Raw genomic sequence first — 15,653 nt, forward strand, 5'->3', positions numbered from 1 at the left:
TCATGTCACTTTTCCTTCTGTTGCATGCCAGCCTCAGTTCTGACCCATTTCCACATGAACATGCACATTTTAAAATAACTTTTCACCACAAAAAAAGTTTTTGGTTGTGTTTTTTTTAAAAAAAAAATGCATTTGTGAACCAATTTTATCCCCAAATACACATTGTGGTACATTTTTAAGCTGAGAACTGCCAAATCCAAAGATCAACTGCATTTCAACCTGTGCATTAGTCTGCGAGATGTGGATCTATATTCTGGGATGAAGAAATTTTGCAGAGCAACTGTATCTAAGCTCATGTATTTGCTCTCTGTCTTTCTGAGAACCACAAAACTGAAAGTCAAAACACAGAGACACTTGTTGAGGAGATGCTGCTGGCAATGGGAACGTTTCATCTGGGGTTGCTCTTTCCATGACCAGATAAGGTTACTTTCAAAATATCTAGGCTGAGGAGAAACACAGTGGTGGCAGTGTCTCCCTGGATGCTTCATCATCTGAAGCATCCAGTATGGCAGAGAAACCATGGAATTTCTGCTACATCATCTGCAAATGCCTGCCCTTGATCTCCAGGTAGCAAAGATTTTGTTTGCTTTACGCCTCACAAAATTGGTCTGGGCTATCAGTTTTCCCGCTAAACACGGGAGGTATAGTCTGGCCCAATTTGTTGACAGCTGAAAGTGCTTGCTACTTAACTTAGACAATGAGGCGTGAGCCAGTTCCAAAGATGTTAAGTACATCTGTGCTCAGAAATCAGGCATGATTAGGCCAGCATTTTAGAATGAATAGGAAGATAGCATAAGTTGATCTTCTTTAGGGGTAACTAATGTAATGCCCTTCAGATGATGGCCGCAGCTCCAGCCCGTGTGGTCAATGGTCCAGGATGATGGAAGCTGTAGTTTAACAACATCTGGAAAGCAACACATTGACTACTACCTATATTGGGGTAGGCAACCTAAGGCTTGTGGGCCAGATGCAGCCCAATCACCTTCTCAATCTAGCCAGCAGACGGTCTGGGAATCAGCGTGTTTTTACATGAGTAGAATGTGTCCTTTTATTTAAAATACATCTTTGGGTTATTTGTGGGGCATAGGAATTCGTTCATATATTTTTTTCAAAATATAGAGGGACAGTGGACCAGTCCATGGCTGAAAAAGATTGCTGATCCCTGACCTATATCGTCCAAGCCTGCACAATTTGTATCCCAACATGGTGAATGCTGCTTATCGGTTTGTATTGTGACTGGCCAGGTGTTTAACAAACCCTTTCATTTGCAATCCCAAACATGCAGTGAAACTACTGCCTTGTAGGCACTCAAACCCATTTGGTGGATTGCATTCAGCTTGCAAGGGGTAGGGTATTGAGGCAGAGGAGAAATTCCATTTGGTTCTCATTTTAATGCCAACTTACCTAATTTAACAACCTGAAAGCTAATGCTATTCTAGGCTGCATCAACAGTAGTGTCCAGATCAAGGGAAGTTATTGTTCCTCTCTCTTCTGCCTTGGTCACGCCATACCTGGAGTAATGTGTCCAGTTCTGAGCACCACAATTTAATAAGGATATTGACAAGATGGAATGTGTGCAGAGGAGGGTGGCCAAAATGATCAAGGGCCTGGAAACCGAGCCTTATGAGGGACTGCTGAAGGAGCTGGGTATGTTAAAAAGCTGGGTATGGAAAAGAGAAGACTGAGGGGAGCTGTGATAGCCATCTCCATATATCTCAGGGGCTATCACATGGAAGAGGAAACAAGCCTAGGACCTGAGCCAATGGATTCAAGTTATAAGAAAGAAGAGTCTAACATAAAATTGCACACTTGTGAAAATGTGTGTATTATGAGAAATGCACACTAAAAAGCTGATGCATTGGCATGAGTGAAATCTGGGAGATTCCTTTCCACTCATGAAACCTGCAACACCAGAATTTTATTGTTATTAAACTAGCCCAAAGGTAATCTATGCTAAATATGTTTGAATCCTTCTCACCACAATTTTGGCAAAACGTTTTAGTTATCAGGGTATAAAGGAAACACATTTTCACAGAAACATTTGGGACCCCAAATGCAGGGCCACTACCTCCCGCCTCCCGACACGTGATTTTAATGTCTGTTAACATTTCAATGCAGCTTCTCATTAAATATAAACAGACTTCAGAGCTATCAAATCCAGGTGACATTGGCATTCAGCAATTTTTTTTTGCAAAGCAAGATTTTTTGGTCACATTTTAGGGAAAGAAGCAGATGGCTGGAAATATAAATCTGAGTAGGTGTTTAAAAATCCATATGAGAGTAAGTACTATGTTAATAAGACATGTCGCTTGCTATATTCCCTTGCTATATTCTGAATGCCAGTAGGTTTCTTTAAAATCAAAGGAAATAGTTTTTTTTAAAAAATAAAAAATATTATATTGCATTCCATCTGTGCTGAAACCGTTTTAAGAACAACCCCATGTATAGTGAAATATGCATTTTGTGTCAAAATATTATCATTAATGATCAACTAATTAATGTCAATAATAGAACAGAACATTTTCACAATCAAGTGGATTATGGTCCTTCTTCTTAGGAAGGGAGGATCAACCTAGGTAATCAGACAGACAAGGGTTTAATTCGATTAGGCTATCTTTACTCAGCTATAGAAACACTGAGTAAACACAAGGCCATACCATTCACAGTTGTGCATGTCAAACTACATGTTAAATGGAGATAAGAGTTCGCAATCCCAAAAGCACATTTTGAAACAATGTTAGCATTCATTCACAGTGATATGAGACTCTGGCACCTCGTTCAGCAGTAACTTTCTCAGCAGAAGGAACCTTTAATCGGACTTCGGGATCCAATGTATAGGACTAACTCACATAAGGCCTGTTGACCCACACATTCACTGAGGGTTCACTGGTGAGAGAAGGGACTCTATCTCTGATGTGTCAGATGGGGGGGGGGGGGAGATGCGTAACTAGACCTCTTGAACTTCACATTCACCCCACACAAACTTGAGAATAGTGATGAGATAGGACTCTATCCCTGACATATGGGATTGGGGTGGGGGGACACTGTCAGAGTCTAAGTACCAAGTGCATGTGACCAACTTGAATAAAATATTGTGGGGACCCAGGTTTGTCCCACCCTGCAGAATCGATCACATGACTCAGTGCATGCACACCATTTGAATGGGAATGCCCATCAACTTTGTGGGGGCCCAGCCTCCCCAAATATTTTATTGCGGGGGCCAAAGCCCCCACGGCCAATAGGAGTTGGCTCCTATGCATGTGACATCATATCAGATTTTTTAATTTTGGTTACAGGCAGTGTGTGGTTTTAACTGGGAATTCAGTGCAGGGGAAAGGAATGGCTAACCATTTACTTCCACTACAATGGTAATTATAAGCACGCACACGCACACATAACACAGAGTTTGGCTTAGAAAAAGGAGCAGATGAAGGAAAGGTGGACTGCTATACCTACTTCAGGTACAAGAGAGCCCTATTTTGGCTACCCTTGTGGAAATGCAGGAAACAGGGATACACATGACATTCATCATACAGCTTGCCATGGACTTCAAGCATTTTCTTTCACAAACTGCCAATGCACTTCTGGACTGGGCACCCCATATCTACAATATGCAATGGGGAGAAAACTCTCATTCCTTCAATGGGAGCTTCCCCACCCCACCACCCCTCTGCTTGCTAAGTGCAGGCATGCGGAGCCACTAACCCCATACTAGGAACCTATTCCAGATGTTGGCATTTTTGCAAGAAAAAGAATGAACTCCCAGGTGAACAACATAATTGACATCATACACGGTTTGTATTTTAGAAGTAGCAGCCAATGATGGTCCAAAACATTTCTATGAAACACAGCTGCATGGAGGATCAACTCCAGTGTGACCTTGTTGGCAGGCACTGCTCCCAGCCATGATTTCTGTGACTTTGGTTCCGTTTGCTTTTTCTCTGGTATGCTCATGAGAATCGCCGCTGGGGAGTGGCATGCTTGGCCAAACATTACTTTGGCCACCCAGCTGTATCCATATGGACTTCCTCCGTGAAGGGTATGAAATATACTATCTGAACTGGGTGATAATCTTTCTTTGATTTGGAAAGTGAGTGATCATGCATCTGGCTTTTGTTTGGACTCTTAAATGAACTTCAAATTCATCTTACAGTGGGATGTACAGTGCCCATTTCCCAGTATTTTTTCAGATCCAGAAATAAATTCCTCACCCTTTTTTATTTCTGCATATTCCTCACAGAAATTAAAGGAAGCTTCTGTTGGTAAAACCATAGAAACATGAGACTATAAGTTAAATCAGATGGCATGACTGAGTAAAATGCTGTTCTAAGGGTCTGACTGATTATATATATATATATATATATATATATATATATATATATATATTGTTGCAGATGTTTTTTATTTCCATCCACCATACATTAAAAGGCTTATCCTGTGCTGTTGAAAAGTAAGCGGTTTCTATTGATGTGGTTTCTTTCAGCTGCATAAAAATAAATAAAAAGTATCCATCAATGTTTATCTGATAACTCTTAATCTGTGGATTGCTGCAGGCTGTAGGAATGTGTCCTTTGCATTCCAGACCTAGTAGGATCTTGGCTTTAGAACGCTAGTGGGTTTCCCCCGCCCTTTCAGTCATTTATAAGATTAATGGAGCAAAATACCTGGAATGGTTTGAAGATGCAGAGCCCAGAATTTCATGTCAGTTTCCAAACCACCCAGCCTGGCATCACAAGCATAAAGGAACACCACAAAATTTCAACTCACATGAAGCCAATTACAGGCCAACTACCTCAAGTACTTCACGACTCCCCATTTCTCCATGTGTCGTTTGACCATCCTGGGCATAGCTTAGCAGAGGGCTCTTTGCTTTCATGTTCACAATGCTGCATTGCAATTTGAAACCTATGGGAAAAAATTGAGGAGAATTGTGGGGGGAGGTGGGGACCAGGAGCACTTCCAGACAATCTGTGTATTAAGCATTCATCTTGATTTGTTAGTTTTTGGAAGGATATCTTGTGGTTATTTCTGACCTGTAAATAAGCCACCAGAGGTTTTTTGTACAGTTATTTGCTTCTATCCAGGAGCAGCAAGAGTGGAGAACACTCCAGTATGCACAGGCATATTACATCACATATTCAAGAGTTGAATAGACGACAAGTTCTGGGGTTCAAGTTAAGCTCTTGCCCTCTTATTGTTGGTTGCCTAGCGAAGTTGAGAGTCAGGGTGGGGTAGTTCAGCAAATGCATACATCTCCTACATGAGGCGTGGCAGCAAGATGCAGGCTCTAGCAGTTGGCTATAAATAGCCTGTTTGAAGTGGTAGATGAGAGGAGTGAAGAAGTTGATGCAGCTGGAGCAAGGCGCTATGGCAATTATTCCAGTGGCAAAGTTTCAAGCAGGCATCAGGGGCAGGGAAGAAGTAGCTGACATAAAAGGCAGAAAGGATGGAATTGCAAGGAGAAAATTAAAGCTCAATAAGGAAGCCTCAATAGGTCAGGAAGGAAAGGGCATATTTGAGTAAGAGCATTGTCCCGATTTACTAACTAATAGCATCTTTCTTGATCCATAAATATTTGCCTCAGTAAGTTTCCAAAGGTTTATTAGATGATAAGAGAAGAAGCACATTGCCTTACTTGCATTTATTGTGGATGTAATTCCAGAATATGCCCAAGCTGATTGCACCCTATGCCTATTGATTTTTACAGGGACTAGGACATGAAGCAACAGACAACCTCACTTAGGTGCTGTTTTGGAAGGCCCCAGGAAGGGAAGGCATAATTTGGGGCCCCTATGTCTATTCAAGAAATACGATTTACAGGCGTAAGGACACCAAGTCACGTGGGTCTCCTTCCCTGCAGCCTTCTAAAGTAGTAGCTAAGTGACATTATCATGAAAAAGATAGAATTTCCCTCCCCACCTCCTATAATTCAAGCACTACCTTTTTTGTGAAATGGTGAATATTCAATTCCACAATAGGTAGTGATGGGCACCAGTTTGTATGGCTTTAGTTTGTATGGATTAGACCAGGGCTAGTCAACATTTTTATACCTACTGCCCACTAATGCATCTTTCTTGATGGTAAAATTTCCTTACCGCCCACCAGTGCTGCAGTAACATGCGCCGTAGAACCCCTACTGCCCACCTGAAATCCTGAAACAATCATTGGGTTTTGATTGTGGTGATTGCATTTTACATTTTTAATGTATCTGAGAAGTGATTCGGCTGTTTAAGGTTCACTATCATAATTATTGGGGGAAACAAATAAAACCAATGTTCACAACACATTGTGTGTGTTCTGGTGTTTTCTTGGTCTTCTTAAGTATATTTTTTTACTTTTGCAGAGCAGCTTGTAAAATTCTGAAGACAGGATGGAAGGAATGCTGAGGTCCACGAGAATTAATTGAGAATTGAAATGTTAATTGAACTGAAAAGGAATTCCAGTTGACCAAGGGGTCAAACTTGAGCTTGTACTGGTTCCTTTTTAAAAGGGGCAAATTAGAACTGGAACTAATTTCTTTTTAAGACTAACTTTTCAAGCATTGATCATGATTGCTATATTACCTCCAGTATCAGAGGCATTTTGCCTCTGATTATGAGTTGCTGGGGATCATGAATAGATGACTGACATTGTGCTCATGTCATCCTTTGTGGCCTCCCCATAAGGATCTGAATTGTCACTGTGGGAACAGAATACTAGACTAGGTAGACCTTTGGTTTGGTCCATCAGGGTTCTGTATTATGTTCTTATGATGCTATTGGCAGACCTTGTGGGGACAATCCCAGAACATTCCCTGGTTGCTTCCTCTGTGTGCCTGCCTAACAAACTCCTGATGAATTCAACAGGACAGAGGACATTATGATCCTATTGGCAGCCCTTATGGGGACATTCCCAGGTTTCTCCCACTGTGCGCCTGCTTTTCAAACTCCTGATGATTTCAACAGGACACAGGATATTGCAAAACCTCCTTTTACTCAGTGCCTAAAACATATGCATGTAGCTTGTACTCGTGGATGAAATTCCTTACTGGATGGAGGAGGATTCCTCTTCGGAGTAAAAATGTAATGCAGAAGGAGAACCATCACTGAGACCAACTCCATATTGAATATAACTTCCCTTCTCTTGTCTTGCAGGCCAAATGGCAATATTTGCAAAATCAGAACTAGTATGAAGTGATGACAGATCAGTATTGGGCTAAGCTTATTTATTATGTCAAAAGCTGGGCTTTTTTCATCCGGAACTCGCCAGAACTCAGTTCTGGCACCTTTCAGGTAGGTGGCATTGCCATTATAAGAAAACAAGGGAGGTGTTCATGGTGAGTTCAGGCACCTCTTTTTCTCAAAAAATATCACTGGTCAAAAGGAAAGGCTAACCAGAGAGAGCAAGACTAGAGGACAGTCTGAAACCTACCATATTCCCAAGTAATGGATTTTGATATATCAGCAGTAAGGAAGGGAGGGCGGGAGAGAGATTCAGTGGTCTGGTTGATTTTCCCTTGTTAGTATTTTTGCTTAAAGAGAGGTGAAACAACTTCCTGGGGGCCCATGTCCCTCTGGAACATGATCAGCCATCTTGTCTGCCAGTTCCCTCGGTCCCCTCCACCGCACTCCACATTTCTCCTTTCACAGAGCTGGGTACAGGGAGGTTCGATAGCAGCTAAGCGGACTTGCAAAAGATGTGCACTGTTCCAGCTCTCTACAGCAGACAGGCAGAAATTGGATCTGGATCCGCCGGTCCACCTCTGGATAATTATCAACAGTCAGAAACAGTTGCTGACTCCCAATTAATAGCAACAAAATGACACCCCTCCCCCACCTACCTTAAATTATACTGATGAAATAAAAAAGGAAGAGGCTTAATATAACCAGGAGTGGGTTGATGTGTGAAGGAACTTTGAGTTGCTGGGAACTGCAGGCTTCCCATAGGCATCTGGTTGGCCACTGTGAGAGCAGGTTGCTGGACCAGATGGGCCACTGGCCCCATCCAGCAGGGCTCTCGTGCTCTTATGTCCCCCTTTACTTACCCTCTTTCCAAATTAAAAAGCCTCAACTGTTTGGTTGCCTGTAATAGGTATGAGTTACTCGTGCGTAAACTGGTGCCTTTCTCGGTTAATTTGCCTTGTTAAACCTTTCTGACTGCACAGCCCCTTCTCATCATGGCTGCCTCAGTCACTGGCAGAATCCGTCAGTGGGCGTTTCTTGAACCTCTTCCAACATAAAAGTTGTTTGACACCCAGTCTCCTCCTCCTCTCACTGCGCGGGAGTCTTCTGCGCAGGGAAGGCGTGGGTAGCGGAGGACCTGGGCTCTCCTCACTGATGTCCAGTGAAGAGTCCTGGAGCCCTCTCTCCAATTCCCCCGGCTGCCCCCCCCTTTATCCCTGGTGTTGCGCTGATTGGCTTCCCCCTCTACTGAGCTGTTTCTCCCCCTGGTGCTGGGTCCTTCGCCAGCATCATCTGGGAGCCTCCCCTTCGCCTCTCGCTCCGATGTCAGTTCCCTGACATTGCCTTTGGCTTTAACTTTGGCTCCTGTTTTCTCTGCTCCTCCCTCCCCTTCTCCTATTTCAGTAGGTTTGTGAAAGTGTGGGGAAAGGAAGGAGGGACCATTTACTTCTGTGACCACTGGGAATGGGCTTTTCCAGGGGGCAGAGGGATTTAGAGTCAAGAAGATGGGCAGTGGCTACAGGATTTATAAACTATGTTCTGTTCCCAACATTCTTCTCCATCCCTAAGAAAAAATGCTATTACAGAAATAGTGAGTGTGTGTGTGTGTGTGTGTGTGTGTGTGTGTGTGTCAGACATTGCGTAGTTTATAAATATATATTTTTGTGAAGATAGGTTTGTTTTTGGCACCAGGATGAAAAATTGCAAAATCGCCACTGAGGTCAGCTATTTACAAGTTTCTATTTTAGTAGCTAGATCAAGAGGCACTTCGGTTGCTCTCTCCATAGTTTTTCATTCTAAAGATAACTTCAGTTAGAGGAGAGAAGGCTCATTTAAATACATTTCCTGGGGAAAATGAATAACCTTCTGCACAGAATTGCCTTTTGGGTACAAATTGCTTTCTTTTCTTCCAAGGTGACTTCTTTAGAAAGTTTAATTAAATTCCCATTTGGCTATTGACAATTCTTCTGTCTCACCATACCCATAATTGAATGATGGATGATTACGCAGTTTCCTGGGTTGTAATTGGCAGATATTCCCATTTGCTTTCTTTCATTCTTCCTCGAAACTGTGGTATGGCTTATTGATTACCAGTTAGTGCTTATTACATCATACTTACCAATACTCTATTTCCAATGGGGCAGAATCATCAAAGGCTTCAGTAAATGTAAATTTGGAACTCAGAGACAGGAACTCATGCACTAGAGTCAACCACTTGAAAACTCACATATTAATGTAGTGGGTTTTGCCTGGTGAGTTCCTAATTTAATTGTGGACCCAGAGGAAAACAAGATGTAGATAGACTATTTAAGAATATGTGAACCGGGAAGAACCCATAAGTGAGCCATTCCTGTTTCAGAGTTCAGCTAGAGAAAATAATTATTGGACTGGAAATATAACCTTCAAAGCGGTTAATATTTCAAAAAAAGGGGGGGACATAACCATATATTTTATGGTTGTAAGTTGTCTTAAATGTTTTGGTTTTTTTGCATCTGTCTATCTCGAGAGACAATGGAGTATACCTCCAGGGGTGAAGTCTAGTATTGTTTCTAATGCCCCACCCTGGGACTTTAGGGTGAGCAGGGGTAATATATTCTTATTCTTATTCATTATTATTACTATTATTACACACGGGATATTGGAATCTTCAGGACAGACAAAAGAACCTACTTATTCACATAGCACATAGGTAAACGGTGGAATTTGCTCCCACAAGACCACCAACTTAGATGGCATTAAAGGAGGATTAGGTAAACTTATGAACGGTAAGGCTATCATTGTCCACTAGCTTTAATAGCTGTATTCTACCTCCATTGTCAGAAGATGTATGCCTCTGAATGCCAGTGTCTGGGAATCGCAAGTGGGGGGCATCCTGCTTTTGAGCTTCCCAAAGGTATCTGATGGGCCACTGTAAGACAGGATGCTGCAATAGATGGGCTACTGGCCTGATCCAGTAGGCTCTTCCTATGTTCATATGTGCAACAAAACATTGCAAGGTGCTTCAGCTCCTAGCAGGAGTGCTTCCATTAAAAGTTAGAGCCACCTTGCCTTCCTTTAGGATACACTGACCTGTAAGGATCTCAAGGAGGGTATTTAACTGTCCCCTTTTCCCATTGTACTTTTACAGCCAACACACAGCATTCAATGGCAGGTGAGAATGTTCCGTCTTTGTTAACGTAGTATGGGTTGTTGGGGTGGCGGTTTCCCCCTTTTTTATTTCCAAAAGTGTTTTAATACTTCTGTTAACTTGTCCCCTGTGTGTGCCAATATATGCCTCTTGTATCTCAGTGGAATGGTCTTGGCTGGGAATGATTGTGAACAGTCTTCCTTCAAGAAACTCTGAGGTATCTGTGTTTGACATAGAAATAAAGACCCCCCCCCCAAAAAAAAAGTTTTAAAAACAAGGTTGCAGAAAGTTTAAAGATTAAAAATTCCACAGTGCAAAAGTATTTGTATGAGTGGCTATTTCTAAGGTCAAATCAGTTCATCTGTTTCTGAGCATTATTAGTAGCACTGAGAAAAGATAAGAAAGATCAAAATAATTGATTTTTAAAAACCCTTTCTGTGTTTTAATAGTTTATCATATACTCTGATAACCTTTCTGTTGTAGCCTGAATTTAAACTCTACAAAGTGTAAAACTCATTAATTTTTTACTTAAAAGTGTCTTTAATCTTGCTAGTTTCTGCAAGCTATTTGTTCCTTTTCAAGATTGCTCTTTTCTGTGAAACACATATTTTTACCTCAAAAAATTAAACCCTATCACACACTATATAGACAGTTTCTTTTCATATGCAAAACTCTTACAATCAAAGGCAAAATCTTTGAAGTACAGGTTTGAAAACATCTGTCCCCATTCTTTTGGCTTTGGAGTCTAATTATCTCAGAGCAGATTATGATTGCTAATTATGAAGCTAAACTGCCCAGTTCAGTTGGTTGCATCCCTTTCCTATCTATTTACCACAAAGTAAAATATGATTCTCAAATGGGCAGTGGTAACACGTGTGTGTGTGTGTGTGTGAGAGAGAGAGAGAGAGTGAGAGAGAGAGAGAGAGAGAGAGAGAGAGAGAGAGAGAGAGAGAGAGAGAGATTCAAATGCCAGCAAAGCAAAAAAAATTCCATGCAATATGATAAAAAAAAATCTCACTGTACAGGACTTGCCAACCAGGCACTGGTAGACATGGGTGGCACTGCACACCTGGCTTCCCATCAGCCACATTGCTGTGCTTACTGGGAGGGGAAGGGTGAGGGACAAGGCAGCACAGAAACTGGTGTGCTACAAGTGCAGTGGGAGAACCAATCTGGGGCTCCCACTGCAATGACCTTCATACCATTTCACCCAACTCCCAGAAAGCACAGCAGAACAGCTGATAGGAGGCCAGTTGTGTGGCACTGCCCCTCCCACCAGCCATCCCTTTGGCCAATTTGATGCCTATGGGCACAATGGCACCTGTGAACCCTTTCCATAACACCCGCAAATCCTCTGGAGCACAGCACACTCACACACACTGCCCTCTTGGTCATGAGGTGGTGAAGATGGTTGCCCTTTTTTCCTGTGAGAAGTTCATAGAACTTCATAGTTGGAAGAGTAGTGCTCTTTCTCACTTTCCTTTTCAGTTCTATGTGCTCTTCGTAGCTCAGATTAATTCTAGATCCAGTGGGGAAGTGATGTGTGGGCTCTCTCACTTTCTGTCTCTCTGGGGGCAAGGGGCTGATCCAGGAGAGGAATGGTCAGATGGGGTGGCATGCATGACACTCACCCAAAACTGCAAATGTGCCCATGGGTCTGATAGTAAAGTAGAATGTATATTTAAGATTAAGAGGGCAAAAAGAAAAGTCAGGGACTAGTTCTTTTTTGCACAGCTTTTGTAATGACCATCACAAGATGTGAAACCATCGTTTTAAGATAAAAAAATTCCTTATTTTGACTATGGCAGACCAACACGGCTACCCATCTGTAACTGGAACCATCGTTTTAAGGTGGATTTTCAGAGTATGTTGCATTAACCATGGCTATATGTTGAATTTGCACTGAGCAGAACCATGGTTTCCCCATCAGTCACTCTGCTTACAAGCAAGTAAAACTAGGTCTCCCTCCTTCACACCCAATTTCCTTGTATGTTTAAAAACAATAAACCGTGGTTAGCATGGTTAAGAGTTCTGAATATAATGGCCCTAAATTATAAGAACACAGGAATGCTCCTATAGCTAAGGTAAGTAGCAATAATGAAGTTCCATCATTATAAGCCCCAAAATTCTATAGATTCTAAAAATGACGCCGGTTGGACTAATAAGTTGAACTGTGGCCCACGCCATAACCGTGTATGTACCCTGCATTAGAAATCCCACACCACAAGTTCCAAATACCTGATCCACACTGAAACACCTCACAAACTCTACCCTACACTGAACCCCATCTACCCCAGCCCACACTGAAATCCTTTCTACACAATCTACCCTACATGTGTGCGTGGACATTGTACACACACACCAAACGACACACACTCCACCTCATACGGAAACGCCTGTATCCCTGCAACTCCATCTTTCCCATCAGGATTTGCACCTCAAAGACCAAGCAAAAGTGTGGCTGCATAGAGGGTAAGGTGTAAGGAAGGATGTAAAAAGGCAAGTTTTCTATTCCACCCTGTCTTTGTTGCATGCAGTAGTGTTTCCATTCTGCTGCACTTCACCTCCTACCGAAAATGATATTATTCATCATGCTGTTCCGTGTAATAAAATTATGCAACTTACATAATTTGCACAATTAATTACATGAATTACATTGTCATTACGTTCTTCTAGCCCATTAATTTCAGTGCAAAGGAAACACAGTGCAAACAAGTAAGGACATAATTAATTATGTATAATTTGCAGACCGAAAGCAATAACAGCAAATAGTGATTTCCATTCTGAACATTCATTGGTATTCTCTTACAGTTTTAAGCATGCCCAGTTTTGTGACATTGCATATCATCAATGCAGAACATGGGACACGTCTGTTAAGGCATCAGTCTTAGCTTCCAAATTCCTGGCTTTGTGGAACTTGAGCCAACATGAGATAGTCTTAAGTCTGATCTTAAACGAGAGGTTGTTTGATCATTGAATTCATTACTGAACAGTGCAGAAACCTGTAGCTAAAGAGCAAGATCTGCAGTTGAGTGTTAATTCTTGTTTCAAAAGTGTCTGATGCCGAGCTGGTGATTACCACCAATGCTTTCTATTGAAAAAGAATGGTGCAAGAGAGCAGAAGCAAACCTGGAATCCATGCCGCCAAAGCTACTATTTAAATTTAGGTGTGAAACAAAAGACATTTCAGTTGTTCCTAGACTGAGTAACAATATTAAAACCTTGAGTTATTTGCAGGTATTGTGGAGTATGTCTCTGAGATCATTGTAACCATCCCACACAAACCAGCCGTTCTCATTTTTTTTTAGCTGAGATCTGTATTTCAAAATTTAGAGAATTGTGACAGGTGAAGAATAATTACATTCCAGTTCATGTATTTGTCTGGGTGGTGCATATTACCATAGGTCTATTCACTTAAATATGCAGCCCAGCTGAAATTCTCCTCCATCCCTATTTCCACCTAAGCTTCTCCACTTATGCCTTCATTCAGGAATGCTGCATTTGAAGTGTCTGTTTTTTCCTCCTCTCAAAATAGTGAGTTTGATCATAGCCAATAGTCTTCACAGCTAAGTGTTAGTTTCAAGTGGTCTCAGCCACTTCCTGCTCACTTGAAGCAGATGTCAATCTGGTTTCTCACACCATGTGAAGGATGCAGCATCATGGCTTACTGATTAGGGTGACACCTGGTTGACTAGGAAAGCCACAGTATTTTGAGGTGGTTTCAGGTTGGTAGGTAAAGGAACTGTTCAGACAGGAGAGGAAGGGACAAAATTGTACTTTGAAAGTGTTGTGGTGGATGCTGTGTAGTAGATCAGTCAGGGTAATTACTGGGGCATGGACCTTAGGGAGGTCAATTGGATAAAGGTCACAATGAAGAAGTCCTGGGGCACTGCAGGCTGCAAGAATGCAACTCACAACTCTCTTGAGATGATTATAGCTATGAAGTCAAAGCATCAGACAACAGCTTTCATTCTAGCCAGCAATTATTTTAATTCTTATTCCAGGGAATGAATTACGTACTCAAATTGCAACTTGTGAAAGATCAAGTGCTTCTTGGACCACACTAAAGAAAGAAGAATAGCGAAGAGTTTAAAAGTGCAAATTACTTGAAAAGCAAACTTCCTTTTTTAAATAACAGAGTGGACTCCCCTAACAAGGAGGCCAAGCCTTCATCACTAGCATCAGTTATATGCTCTGTACTTCTATACTTTTAGTTATGTAAATTTACCAGGATTTACAAACACGGGATACAGACACAGGATACAGATACAAGCTTGTACAGAAGTCACGTAATGTTACTTTAATACTTCTTAGTATATATGTATATATATGTATAGCACTGCAATGCGAATCAAGCAACTTTCTACCATCTTCAAAGGTTTAGAGGCACAAAGGCTAGTAAGATGATCTCAGTTTGCAAATGCAATATGCAAGTCTAACAGCGGCTTAACCTTTTGTATTCTTGTTTCTGCTGCTGCAGCAGCTAAACAGAAGTAGATTGGGCTGATGTCATTTCATACCTTCCTTGTGAGTCAAAAGGAAACTTCAGGTTTATTTTGCTTACCCAAGAGATTTTTGTGGCTTCTAAAAATGATCTTGGTCATCTTACTACCCAGTTCCAAATACTGATGTGCTCTGGAACCACCACTGAGTGTGCACACTTGTAAACAGGCCCCATTTCCTCTCCCCTAGATCACACTCATGCAAACACTTTCCTCTTCCTGTATACATAATGTGTATAAGGGAGATATAGAATATTTGTTCTGAGACAGGATTGTTTAGTTACTATAGCCAAGATACAAAGTGCAGAAAGCTTCCATATGTGCTGAGAAGACTCAGAAACTCCCTTCTGAATCCACACTCCCAACGGCACCACCAGACAATATTTTATCCGGTCTTGAATAGCATGCAATCACCACAATGAAGAGCAAACTAGACATTACTTTGACTGTGTGTCTAGCAGCTACATACGTGAGGCTGTTTTTTGTCTAATACCAGGTATGGATTTTCATTGGCACCACACGAGAGGAGATGATGTTCAACCTTCTCTCCCCAGCCACACACAGCAGTCTTTTGGCAAAAGCAATGGCCAGGTATAGATTCAGAGGATTTTTAACAAGTACTTGCAGATGGTAATGGGTGGAATAAACTGAATCTTTGGATGAGTGGAGATTAAGTTCAGATTCAATGGGTCTGGGAGATGGCATTCAATCTGTTCTGGATAGGTTTGCATTTTCTCAAAAGGAGCAAGTTTGCATCACTAACCTTGGAGGTGGAAGTGACTGTTTTTGCAACCCCAATGTTGTCTTGCTCTTACCCCTAATGGTAAGCAGCAGCAGCATTGCTGCCAGGAGGCTATTGCTGCA

At 41.7% G+C, this 15,653-nt stretch overlaps 1 long non-coding RNA gene across 1 annotated transcript; it reads left to right on the top strand.

Moving 5' to 3' along the window:
- Positions 1-493: 493 nt before the first annotated feature.
- LOC308586473 lies at positions 494-14,426 on the top strand. The gene is made up of 3 exons (XR_014007905.1): positions 494-567; positions 7,134-7,271; positions 14,292-14,426. It is a non-coding gene; the product is annotated as an uncharacterized lncRNA (long non-coding RNA).
- The last annotated feature ends 1,227 nt before the right edge of the window (positions 14,427-15,653 follow it).

This window comes from Podarcis bocagei (assembly GCF_964188305.1).
Source record: "Podarcis bocagei genome assembly, chromosome: 4".
NCBI lineage: Eukaryota > Metazoa > Chordata > Lepidosauria > Squamata > Lacertidae > Podarcis > Podarcis bocagei.